Source organism: Ptychodera flava, chromosome 12, assembly GCF_041260155.1.
Source record: "Ptychodera flava strain L36383 chromosome 12, AS_Pfla_20210202, whole genome shotgun sequence".
Lineage (NCBI taxonomy): Eukaryota > Metazoa > Hemichordata > Enteropneusta > Ptychoderidae > Ptychodera > Ptychodera flava.
Genome location: NC_091939.1, coordinates 19,477,728 through 19,490,777, shown reverse-complemented (window position 1 = coordinate 19,490,777; position 13,050 = coordinate 19,477,728). Strand labels below are relative to the sequence as shown.

At 37.2% G+C, this 13,050-nt stretch overlaps 1 protein-coding gene across 28 annotated transcripts in view; it reads right to left on the bottom strand.

The window, feature by feature from the left end:
* LOC139145305 (mediator of RNA polymerase II transcription subunit 15-like) overlaps window positions 1–13,050 on the bottom strand; it is a 153,767-nt gene that overhangs the window by 40,009 nt on the left and 100,708 nt on the right. The window lies entirely within an intron of this gene.

Below are 13,050 nucleotides of genomic sequence, written 5' to 3'. Positions count from 1 at the left end.
ATCAAAATTTCAATAGTTTCAATTTCAGATAGTTTGATCTGCTTACAAACCCTGTACTCACACCAAATGCACCAACCTGCACAACAGTAAAATGTGGCTTGCTTGTTTTGTAAAGTGCATTATAGTATACAGCCTACAGCTGGCTTCCTTTAATATCTCCGGTTTTGTTACAAAAATATTTGGATGTCGTTTTTTTTTGTCACAGATAAAAGAACCAAGCATACCATATACTAGTAACTTTGTTTCTCCTCAAAAATCATTATTTAATACACAGCATGAAAAATACGACTCTGCATCACAAAGACAGGAGTGTAAACATCTCTAATTTAAACAGTATATCTTGACGCACCAATTCATCTGTGATGTCATCCTTGATGATGTCATCACCAACACCAGACTGTTGTGGAAGGGCAAACCATTGCATAATGAACAATTTCCTGTGAACAATTACTTGTCTGGACACCTTCCTGTTGAATGGAAATTTGATCGGCGGGAAAATCTTTTCCATACCATTAGCTGTGACACCACTATGTAACAAGTCACACAACTCCACTCTTCCGAGGCATTTAATTAAACAAATCCCCCTGCAATCCATCAAGCCCTTTCTTTATTTCTCCCACTGACCCTGTATCGGTGAAACTACCATGCTGTGAGCTCCGTACAAGGACAAACTTTTTGTCCGCAGCAAAGTTTTGATGCAGATTTCCAGAGGGTGGGTACTGCACTGCTAGTTTTCAATCCATACAATTTCAGAACTTCCTCTTTTGGGGGCATCATTTTAGAGCTTTCATATTTTTGTTTTCAAATGAGTGGTTTTACATTGGATCAAAACCTTTACAGACAGATTATTCCCTCAAACGCTGCAAAATATGCTTCAAATGTTGCAGAAAGGTACACTTCAGTAATATAGCTGAATCAAGGACTACGAAATAGCAGAGAATGATTGGTAATTTATTATTACAAAAGGCTGACTGAATATAAAATGTACCAGCTGCAACAGAAAACAATCAACTTCAAGGTAACAGTACCATTTCAGTCCACAGGTATGCAAGTATACAGTCTAGCGGCTTTATATACAGCTCAACTACGATGTGGGATTTGCAGAGCTGCAAAAACAATGGCTGGGTCCAATATTGCAGTATTATAAACATATGCTACCTGTAGTACACACTCTTTTGATGTTAAGAGCCTCAGCGGTAACAGTTTCAAATATTCAAACTAAAATTTTTGGATGAGTTTCAATTATATTTTTAAGGTCATCGTACCAGTAAGTTATTTCAATGGGCAAATCAGCTGTGAATTATTCATGGCTGCATTTTACAGGTCGGGCATTAACCTTTAATACCCTTAGCTGTCATTAATGTCAGTACTCCCGGCAAATATCACATCTTTCCAAACTTTCATGACAAATTATAAAATTTCTCCTGACTGATCAATCTGTATTTGTATGCCAAATATCACTTACTTGAAATATCATCCTAACCTCTGCAAAAGCCAACTTACCTGTCTGCATAACTTTCCACAAAACTACACGCAACTCTCGGCACAAACACTCATTTCAGTGTGACACTTCTGTCAACTGGAGGACAAATCTGTCAGCTCCAATATAAACAGATGTTGGCAAGCAATTTTTTACAGCATATGTACAGTTTTGACAATTTTACTGACTTATACATATGTTTTTACTGTTCATTAATTAAATATATCATGTTTATTCTGAACTCGCCATGACTACTGAGAGCTCATTCACCAGTTTGCATTCACTGCCCAATGAAAATACAGAACTTACTACTTGGGAAACTCATTAATTTATTAACTGATGTGTTTTTATATGTGTCAACGTGACAATTTGTCATAGAATTTCCTTTTTATTTATCACAACTATTTCCCCCCATTATTAAGGTAGAATGCGCCTCGGGGACAGACATTCGGACTCTCAAACTTTTACAATTCTTTTCTGATATACCAGTTGTGGGGGTTCATTTTAAAGCTCTTGGTGTAAGAAAACTTTTCACTGGCTTAGTTTTTTGAAATTCAAAAATCTTATTTTTCTCCATACAGATAACACAGGGACGGCGGCCATTCTGAATTTCAAACATCAGTAAATTTTGGGTTACTTGTTTTCCCTGGTGACCCCCGATTTTTGTTCTCGATTTTGAAAGAGAATGGTTGAAAGTTTCATTTAGGAAAGTTTCGGCAAAAGTCTTTCACATTCAAGGCCCATACTACCTTAACTGATCGTTGATGTACATCTTGCAGTAACTCAGACAACAAAGCAAAATGTGGTCACCCAGCTATGTCAGGCACAGTTATGTGGTATAATTGACTTCCTATTATAATTCATTATAATTCTTGGCCGCAACAGCTATCTGTAGCCTACGGCCTTTGATAGAACAGTAAACTGATAGGCATGTTTGACAACATGATATTGGGCTGTTGATTCATTCTAACTGGTATTTTCTATCAGCGGGTCCCTGGCAAGGTCGTTATCAGGTCACAGCAAATAGTTCTGTCCTGAGTCATTATGACCTACATTCTAGGGTATTTGGGTCAAGCCTCAAAATACATTACATCCTGTCTCACATCCTGTGTTATCTCCAGGCAAACATGGTCCATTCCAACCTCTTGGTGGCAGTATTCATAGGACAGGGCAGCACTAACATTTTCGCTTGGTACCTTTACAGGGTTTGCTTTGGCACATCAAGTAAAATTCTGCTGAAATGACCACAGAACAGAGTCAATGTCGATCCAAGATCATTGACCTCAAAGAAGTATGTGCATTGCAAGTAAAAGACTTAAACTTTCACTCAAATTTTCCTCAAGGAATCTTTCACTTTCAAAATCAAGAATACAAATCTGTGGTCACTGTGCAAATTTTTGTACTAGAGACACATATTACCCAAGATTTACCAATATTTTAAATTCAAAATGGCCACACATCTCTGTGTTAACTATATGGAGAAAAACAACATTTTTTATTTTCAAGAAACTGAGACTGTGAAAGTTTTTCTTTTCAAAGGGCTTCAAAATGCACCCCAAAAAGTGGTAGATCAGAAAAAATTTGAACACGGTGAATTAAAAAAGTCTGAATATCTGTCCCCGAGGCGCATTCTACTGTAAACAAAACCTTTGGAAATGAGAGATAAGACTTCCGACATGCTGAGCAACTCTACAGTCCATCTGATGCTATCCATTCAACATATTCTTACATATTTTACCTAAAGCTTTGTTTCCATGGATAAACCATACGACTTGAGATGTATCACAAGATATAGCGAATACTATACAGAATATCATACCATCATTTGTCTGTAAAAACAGTACACTTTGCATGTGGGCCTTTGTTTATCTGAATACATCCAAATATTACTGGTATATGTATCACAAATGTACCATATGGCAATATTACATACATCGTTTGTATTGACCCTGTACCCATGCATACCAACTATGCAGACGATACTTTGAGTGTAAAGAATAGGAACATTTGAAAGAGAGTAAGTGGAATGATTGACTACTCATTTCACAGGAGGATTCAAAAAAGAGACAGGAGAAAAATTCCGTGAAGGGGTGAAAAGTTCAGCTGCCTATGATGCATGGATTTTATACCTCAATCAAGTGGAGAGCAAAATTGGATTCTAGGAAAGCATAAGATTAAATCGCCAGTGAATTCAAATGAAACGCAGGTAGATATCGGAACTTGAGCACTGCGGGCATCCATCTTCATCTTTAGCTTTTTGTGAAATATTGCCTTGGCATCTGAAGGCGTCCACTGCTGTCTGTGGTTGCTGTGGTATCAGACTGACATAAGCAGTAGCTCTTTCAAGAAAGTAGCACAGTCTGGTATCGTAAGTGGAATTGATATCAAGAGTCAGGGGTCAAAGGTCAGGGTGGGCCTCAATGCTGGGGCTGCCTTGGTCTTCATTGCAAAAGTTCTTACAGTGATGTCATCTTTTTATAACTTTTTACAAATCTTATTTTGTTGCCTACAGTCAGTTTTTGACCCCTAAAATTATGGGTGGATGTACAAAATCATGAAATCAGGCTGGTTTTGAGGTGCAACCTTCAGAATCTGACGTCCCACCCCCACACATTTAAATGTTGAGCAGACACTCTCAAAAGGTGTTGTTGTACTTTTTGATACTTTTTCAATCATGTACCTGGGTGATTTATGTTGTTAAACAGATCATGAGGTGGATACTTAAAAGTGCACTCACATAAAGAAATCTGGGAAAAAATAATTATTATTTCACCATTTTTTCTTCAGAATAATACAGAAATATTAAATGGACGTCATATGACAATGAAGGCACAATAACACATCTACCGATCCGTTTAACTATTTCAGTAGGCTAATTGAAATAGCCATCAGTAACATTTAAATACAGAGTTCAGATTGCTCCAGTATTTTGCACCATACAGCGCAGGGCTGAAAGCTGGCTTCACATTTTCTTAGTTTTTTATCCAGCCAGAAATGATCTGCTCAGCATAATCTGCTCAGCATATTGTGAAAAGAAAGAGAATGAAATGACAACACTTGGCAAACCGAAGACTTTGATAAATACCACAGAGTGTGCATGGTGATACGCCAATTGCTACTGTTGTTTTCAGATTGCATTTTGGAATTACGGTGACATCTGATGAAAATGGTCGGTGCACACATAAATGGGCAGCTCAGGTCATTGAGCGAGCTGCTATCAATTAGCTGGCACATATGGGCTGTGTAAAAAGGAATGAACGATACTCATTTATTGCTGATACATTTCTCCTATATTCACGTTAATCTCCAATTTTACTGTCATGGTATATTTGCATGTTTTATCGCCAATGGAAAGCAATTTATTTTCCCATGACACCTTACAGAACTAGTTGGTGATATGAAGTGATCTCTACTAACAGAAACAAAAATGTTCACATAATGCATTGCTTTAAACCCTTTGGTTGAGCACTGTACTTCCCCCCCCCCCCCCCAAAAAAAAATAAATAAAATATCAGGGCTACATTTTATCAATTTTTATTAATTTTTCTGTAATTTTTTTTTCATGATTTTGGACCAAATGGACATAAATTTTTATGGGCTGCACTTTTTGACCAAAAGTTTGGGGAAAATCTGAGAAAAATTGTCTAGATCTGAAAGAAATTGTTGGCGTTGTATAGTATAAATGCAACAAAAATTGATTTTGGCACTCAAAGGTTCATTAATAGTGTCCAGTCTTTGCTGTTTTCAGGCTCTACTGAAAACTACCTTAACAAAACAGCAGAGAGAGGTTTAAACTGTGCCATCACATAGTTTCTAGAAGAGGACAATACTCTAAGGCATTTATCATGCATCACGGATTTGTGGTAATCTTTCCTTTTTGGTGTGATTAATTTCTTATATTTTAATCCCTCCTCATTGTGACGCTGAGATTTTGAACTCTACATGTCTTTTTTTCTCAGTACCTCTGCGTTATAATCTCTGTCATTCAGTGGATTTAGCTCACAATAACAAATGTGTCACCCTTCACAAACACGTGTGTCCATGAAACATCTTTCAAAACAGATATATTTCAACTCTTGCTCATTTATGACACAAATATGGTATCAAAAATATAAACTGACTTGCTACTTTCACAAGCAGGCTGTCATATTGTAAAGTGATAAATTATAACACTGACTCTATTAAATACCGAGTCACAACTGCCACATGTTCTAAATGCTCTGTTAATAATTACTCTGACATATACATCAGCTCTTGTGAGGTCAATATTTATTTATCTTTGCCTTGAGGTTAATATTCATCTTTGCCTTTTCTCAGGTCAATATCATACAACACTGCCTTCTTTGACATGGGTACCTACATCTCCATCTGACTGTGGTGAATAATAGTTGATTGCAGCATGGAAGACAGGAAAAATTCTGACGTAATAGGTTGCATTGGGAATATAATTAATAATAGCACAAGTTAAACATCAAGGAAAGAAGCACCCCACAGATAATCACAATCACATACTGGTAAAGCAGTCATTATAGCCCATGAGATATCTCTACATCAAGTAATGCTATGCCTTTGAGACGTCATACAGAAAAAACGGTGCTTCGGGTGCTAAAAGCACTTGGAGGGGCTAGTATGATTTTTTGGCGACACCCTACAACAAAAGAAATGATCAATTTCTTCTGTTTTTCCAGATCAACAAACTTCAAATATTCCTATGTTTGCCTTCGTAGGGAAAAGTATCCCTACTTTAAACAAATCATACAGAACTTCTTGATAGTTATGGATCAGGATGGTTTTTATGGAAACTATGAATTTCAGGCTTCTCTGCTTCTCACTACAATCTGTTTATTTTGCATGGAGAAAAATGTCACAACCAACTACCACAGTGACATGATTTCCACGGCAAAATTACAGCACAACCCTGCATTCCTGAATGCTGTGCTGAGGATCACACACAATCTGATTAAAATCACATGTATTAGCTGGCTCCACTCTTCACCATTGCTTGCAGTGCCTTCAGAATGTCTGTGGTGTCCGCATGAAGGTAAAGACACGAGGCGTGAGGGGAATTTTAAATGAAAGCATGGAGACAGAATGAAGCCAATCCTGGAATCTGAGTTTAATCAGATCAGGTTTCACCTTATTACCATATGCACGCAGAATACATATACATTTATCGCTAAACAGCTAGCATGATATTAAGGCATTGTTATTTTCAGATTTTGGGATACATATTCAAACAAATACCATGCTTCACCTCAAATGATCATCTAACTGATTTTCTGCTTGTGTTGACGATAATATCAGTTTCCGTGAACGGAGATTTGATCATGAACTTAAGGCAGCTTTACCCGAAATGCCACGCCAGAGAGTGCTGAAGGTTGATTAAGCCAGCAAATGAGCCTGAAGACAAAGACACAGTCATGCTGAATTTGATAAACATCCCCGCCACGATCATCTCCTGAAAAGGTCACTCTCTGATACAATCACCGGAGTCTGATCACAGGCAAATCACTGCATTTTGCACAAAGCTTAAGCAGTGTATCTATCAGGGTGCCTTGCAGGCTCATAGAATGAAGCTTGTCTCTAATTCCACACTCCGATTATGTTTCCATCAATGCACAGAAAAATGAGTTCATCACTTGTCCTGTCTCGCACACCGAATTGAAAAGGGGAGAAAAAAAAATCATCTATTCACGAGTGTGAGTTACCGCATTAAGACTGTCTTCTGACCTGAATCATAAAGAATGGAAATCTGACAGCAAGATAAATAGTCCTTTCATCTTGCTGCACATTTTCCTCAGCCCCTATTTTGAAAACCGGTCTTATATTCTAATTTTCACAGAATCCATTTCCTGGAGTTCATGAGCAGAATACAAATTGACAAGCATACACTGGCTGTATTCATTCCCTGGATGATGCTTTGTGAATGACAGTTGCAGTAAATTTGATAATTTTTTCAAGTTTTTCACAGTGTTCTGATTACACTTTTCTCGCTGTGCAAACCTAACATTTTGAAATGCTACGTGCTGGTGGTTGCAAGCCTGCAAATGTTCTGACCTGGTCCTCTAGATAACTGCATAGAAGTGTGAAAATGACATTGAAATTGCTAATGGCTGGAATTAGTCTTCGCGAGCATTTAAAAGATTCATTATTAGAGAATATGCAGGAGCAATGAAAAAAGGTGTAAAAAAATAAACCTACAATGAACACTGGATGAGGAGGCTGCGTGGTCACAGAAAAATTTCTGTATTCAAGAGGTGTTGTGACTGACAATGGTTATTGATTTTTGCACTATTGGGTGGGAAGATCTGTTCCTACTTAACAGGTGTCCTGATTAGAGAGGTGCCATTAATGACAGGCCTCACCGCACTTTGAATTGACTCGACTGCGACACAGCTGACAAAGGATGTAGGGAAAATCACTGGCTCATGGACAGATCAATCAACATTCGTTCAGAGAACAGTTCAACAAAAAGCTGGAGACAAAATAGAGCTGGCAGTTACTGCTTTGTAAAACCGGGTTGACTGCATATTGAGGATACAGAACCATGTTTCTCTGCTTTCCAGATGCAGTACACACAAGTTTCTAAGTATTTGAAGTGTTCCAAAGTATTTTCATTTATATGCATAGATACATGTATGTTACAAATATTACGTTGGTTTTTTCAGCAATTTAAAAAAAATTAGCCATAGCTAACAATACAGAAATGATCACTAATTATCACCATCCTCATATTCATAATATCAAACATATTGGCAAATACATGCAAAAGAAACTATACAAAAATAATTTGTTTTTTCAAAGTCATGGACCAGGTGTAGGTTCTTTGTATATTTCAGTGATTAACTGTGTCATAATAATCTTGAAAATTTAACACGGGAATATAGTAAAAATTTGTAAGGCAGGTGTCAGTAAATATACCGGTAAAACAAAATCCTACGAGTGGTTCTGAAGCTACGCTTTCTCCTTGGAACCCTAGAAACAGACATTCTGGAACTAGATATTCCATAGGGATAATTTATTGATATTACAGTTTCCCTCTCAAACAAGACTTACAGAAGTTTTTTGTGGGAAATTTTGCACATCAACCGATTACTCAGCATTGAAACTGTCTTTCAGTGGAAAATCTATAATACCTTTTCAAAGTATCTATAGTTAAAGACTGTTCTGTGAATATATAATGACTTCAGAAATTTTTCTTGGAAATCAGCATCATATCCTGAGGAAGTTTTCTGAAAAGAATCTTGCAAATCAGCGATAGCAAAGGGGCCTTGTTTCAAAATGACATTCAATACTAAGTTTGAATATTTTTCAGTGTTAAAGGTATCATCATCGCAAATAATTTATCTTCAATGGGCAAGCATATCCAAGTTACCTGTAGAGTCCCTAGGGACTGTGCTACAACAAAAATTTGTTATGAAGACAATATATACGAGGGAATTATAATTTCTCTGGCAGAACTGCCTAATACCTGAGCTTTACTGAAATATTTGCCTGTTGAATCATTTTTAAGGGAATTAAAGTCATTTCATTCAATCTTGCCAATTTCATGTTTGACTGTAATGAGCTAATTCACTGAAGATGATTCATTAAATCACCTTCCTGAACAACATCAGCCAAAAACTTTGTGCAAAAATACGGTGAACCTGAACTGAAAACATTTGAGAAATGCAAGCACCAGTTTGAGAGAGAACTAGGTAAACACGTCAGACTGCATCAAAAGTACGCGTTACATGAGGGGGAGGAAGACAAAACAAATACTCACAACATGCCTGCATCAGTGAGTAAACCAAGCTGGCACAGCATCTGTTGGTTTTTATAGCTAAATTTACAATGAGTACTACAGACCTTCTCTCCAGCGTGTCCATAAATTTAGTCTGCCGGTCAGATATTTTTAGAACGTTGTGTTGTGTCTGTTGGTTCTCACCCCTTCAAAAGATACTGGTTTCCTTCTTTGCTAAACACTGACAGCAGTAGACACTGCCTGCGCACTATAAACATGCATTTACGCACGTACTACACACATGGAGCATTTTTTCCCATATACGAACTTAAATTCATTTTTTTGTCTATTTTAAGCAACATGTCTCTAAAATTATTTCACATCTCTAACAGAGCTAACTCACAATCATTTATTAAAAGTTGCATTCAGATTTTTCATACCTCATATTTATTACAAACACTGTTTCTGTCAGGGTGTTTCGTATTTTCAAATGGTGATACAGTGCTATTTTTTGGTGTATTCAGGCAGTAGAAGCGAGACTTCGACCGTCATTGGAACTGGAGAACATCTATTTTGAAATGAACTGGACAGTGTTCTGTAGCCTAGCAGGTAAATTTGAATAAGGAACGCTCTAACCACGATGTCATAAGGTACTTGGTTTGCACAATCAAAAACCCAAAACAGGGTGATTGAAAAGGTAAGGAGTATTTCAGAGTGTGTTTTGAAAAGCTACAGTGTGGCTAGAATCCAAGAGTTGGTCATAATACTCACGGAAATCAAACTATGAATTTTAAATACCAGCCCTCTACAATTATTTATGTCGATGCTTTGGAAAAATTTATCAACATACATGTATTAGATAGCGAAATTGTTCATACTAGCCAGAGTAAACACTTGTGGACCACAAAATCCACATAAGAAGCACTTTTTTTCTTAAATGTGCAAAAGGTCGATGGTTTCAGCTGACCTTTGAATCCCATCCACACGCTGTCAACAAGCGGATGCAAGAGCAGTATGTTCTGTCTGGTGTAACATGCAAGCAACACACGTGGATGACATATACACAGTGTAAACTAATGGTGGTATCCATTTACTGTGGAATGTCAGATCTAAAAAGCGTAGTGACTATGCATTATGTTACCACACCAGGCAAGTATGTTCACTGACAATGGTAAAATTTAAGATTTCAGAAAGTCATTACACTTCTTCATGTCTTGATAAGCTCACTGTGTTAATATCGAAGTCCTAAAATTTCACTTGTACCGTAATTAAATAACGATTAAAAAAAAGCATTTGAAAGAATCTCATGACCAGAATTGATGCATAGTTACTTTGTTTAAAAAGTTTATACACTTAAAAAAGTATCCCTATACCCCACATGATATTGGGAGTTTCATCAACTTGGTATAGAACATACCATCTGGCTTGTTAAAAAATTACAAAATTTCCCTTGAAAAATTAATCTGCTTGCAGGACACCCCTGTGTGACTTTACCATGTTCCCTCTGCTGAAACAGGGTAAAAATATCGCAACATCCTGTGGGAGAAATTTCAAAATTGTACAGTTCATTCACATAAAATTTGAGACTCCGCTTTAAGAATACCAACTGCCTGGAGTTAGTCACTTATTGCAAGAAATGGAGCAGGCAGAAAAATTCACATATTCATGAAATCACTGGCAGACTACGGGGAAGGTCACGGCATGATTGATGCATGTAATCTGATGCACCTCTCTAAATAGACATAATGACGTCATTACACAGTAAATCTGGATGCTGACAACACTGCTCACAAATGTCTCCAGGATATGTTTCCAGAGACAGACTGAATAATGATGTAAATATCACACACAAGGAGGAACTGCCTACTTTTGCAGCAGCAGCAAGCATTTCAGTCGCTGTGAGGCCCAAAATGGATGAGACTTGTGTCTGTATTCTATTTCTGGTTTGCATGTTTTGCTGTCATTGTTGTAGAAAATAAAAACAATATTGTTTGTTCTCCATCATCGTAATCACTCTTCAGTGAGCCAACATTTTGAATCAATCTTGCATCAAGAATAGCAGACTAGTGTCACATATATATAACTGTAGAACATGGTGTGAAATCTGATGAACATTACATGTTCAAATCATTCAAAAACTAATTAAAAACTAGATCTCACTAGCAGCTTGGAAAACCAACAAGGGAAGACTGCCTCATTCACGAGCTTTCACACAGAAAACTGCTGATCAGATCAACCTAGATCCATCAACCTTGGAAGACAAATCCCTGTCTCAAGCTTAGTTAACCATCTGAGTGGATCATCTGGATCACCCACAATCCAAAGACAATCTCTATCTGTGTAATTTCTCATGATATTGAAGCAAGTACATCAGGTTCAATCCATCTAAGCTGTGTTCAACAGCTAAGCTCATCAACCAGCTGGAGATATCATCAGTTTCCACCTTCTGAATTTTTATTCTGCATGACAAGCTACGCATATATGAACCAAGGAAAGATTCTGAAACATGGCATAATAGATGGTTTTGGTCATCTCTTCCAACATTGAGCAGCACTATTGATTCCACTGACTGGAAACATATTCATGCCAGATCCAATCTATGGCCATTCATCAGTTTCCAAGGCAATCACAAACCTGCCAGATAGAATCTGAACCCATTTAGAGCACCGACAGTGATGGCAGTCCATTTCAGGGTTAGACCACATGACAGCAATTTCTTATAGAAATATTCTGTTACCATTAACAACATTACCTAAACCAAATCACTGGCCATCATAACTGAGAATTGTGGAAATGGTTGTATACAGGATATTATTTTCTTTGAAAAGCTTGGCCATTTGCCCGCTGGACAAATGACACTGACGGCTGTCGTGTTGAACAACACTGTGTGGGTGGATGGACAGGAGATCTTTACACAGAAAATGGCATGGCAGGATTGATTATGGCTGACATTAGGCAGATCAATCTGCTCACTGCTGCAAAATTCCCGCTAAATTCTGTACACAATTGTCTCACTAAACAAAGCAACGCTGATTGAAAAAATAATAGCCGAAAGGCTCTGCTGCTGAGATGGCAGTTACAGTATGTGAAATCACAGAACTGGATTTACTATGTACCTATTAAAAGAAAACCGATCATCAAGAAGATTCCTGGCTGAAAAAGATGTACATGCCTTCTGTATTTTGTGTAAGGATTCATTCACACTTTTATATTAAAGCAAGAACAAAATCTATTTGCTACGCAGGTACCAACCAGTAAACAAGTCTATAAATGTTCTAACATTGTATGTATTTGATCACATTACCGTCCTTGTATCTCCATTATATTAATTTTCTTTAAGTCATTACGTGTACCGGTATAGTGTGGACATGATCTATATTCAATAGCTAAACAGTTAATTTTTCAACACAGAAACTTCTTATGGACTAAGGTATACTTGGAAGCAAAGTTTAAAAACCTAGAATCGGTTGCACTGGCAATATTTCAAAGAAACTAATTACAATACGCTCATCAATGTCAGTCCAATCTTATTTCTGTATGCACGAAAATTGGATATTTTTCAGTAAATATTACTGATTACACCATCTTAGCTCTTCCTATGCATCAAGGCCATCGCTGATGCACAGTCACACTTGTTGAATAAGCTGCCTAGAAACAGAATACGGACTGGAAAATTAGTTTCTTTTCATGACAAGATTCTGTACCAGTTGGTACGTAAATTTAATTACAACTCAACATATTGTAGTGTCAGATCTGATAAAAATGATGGCAGGAAATGAAATATACCCATGACTGAATTTTGAACCCCATATATCAAAGAACCAATATCATGAAGTTACGGGCTACA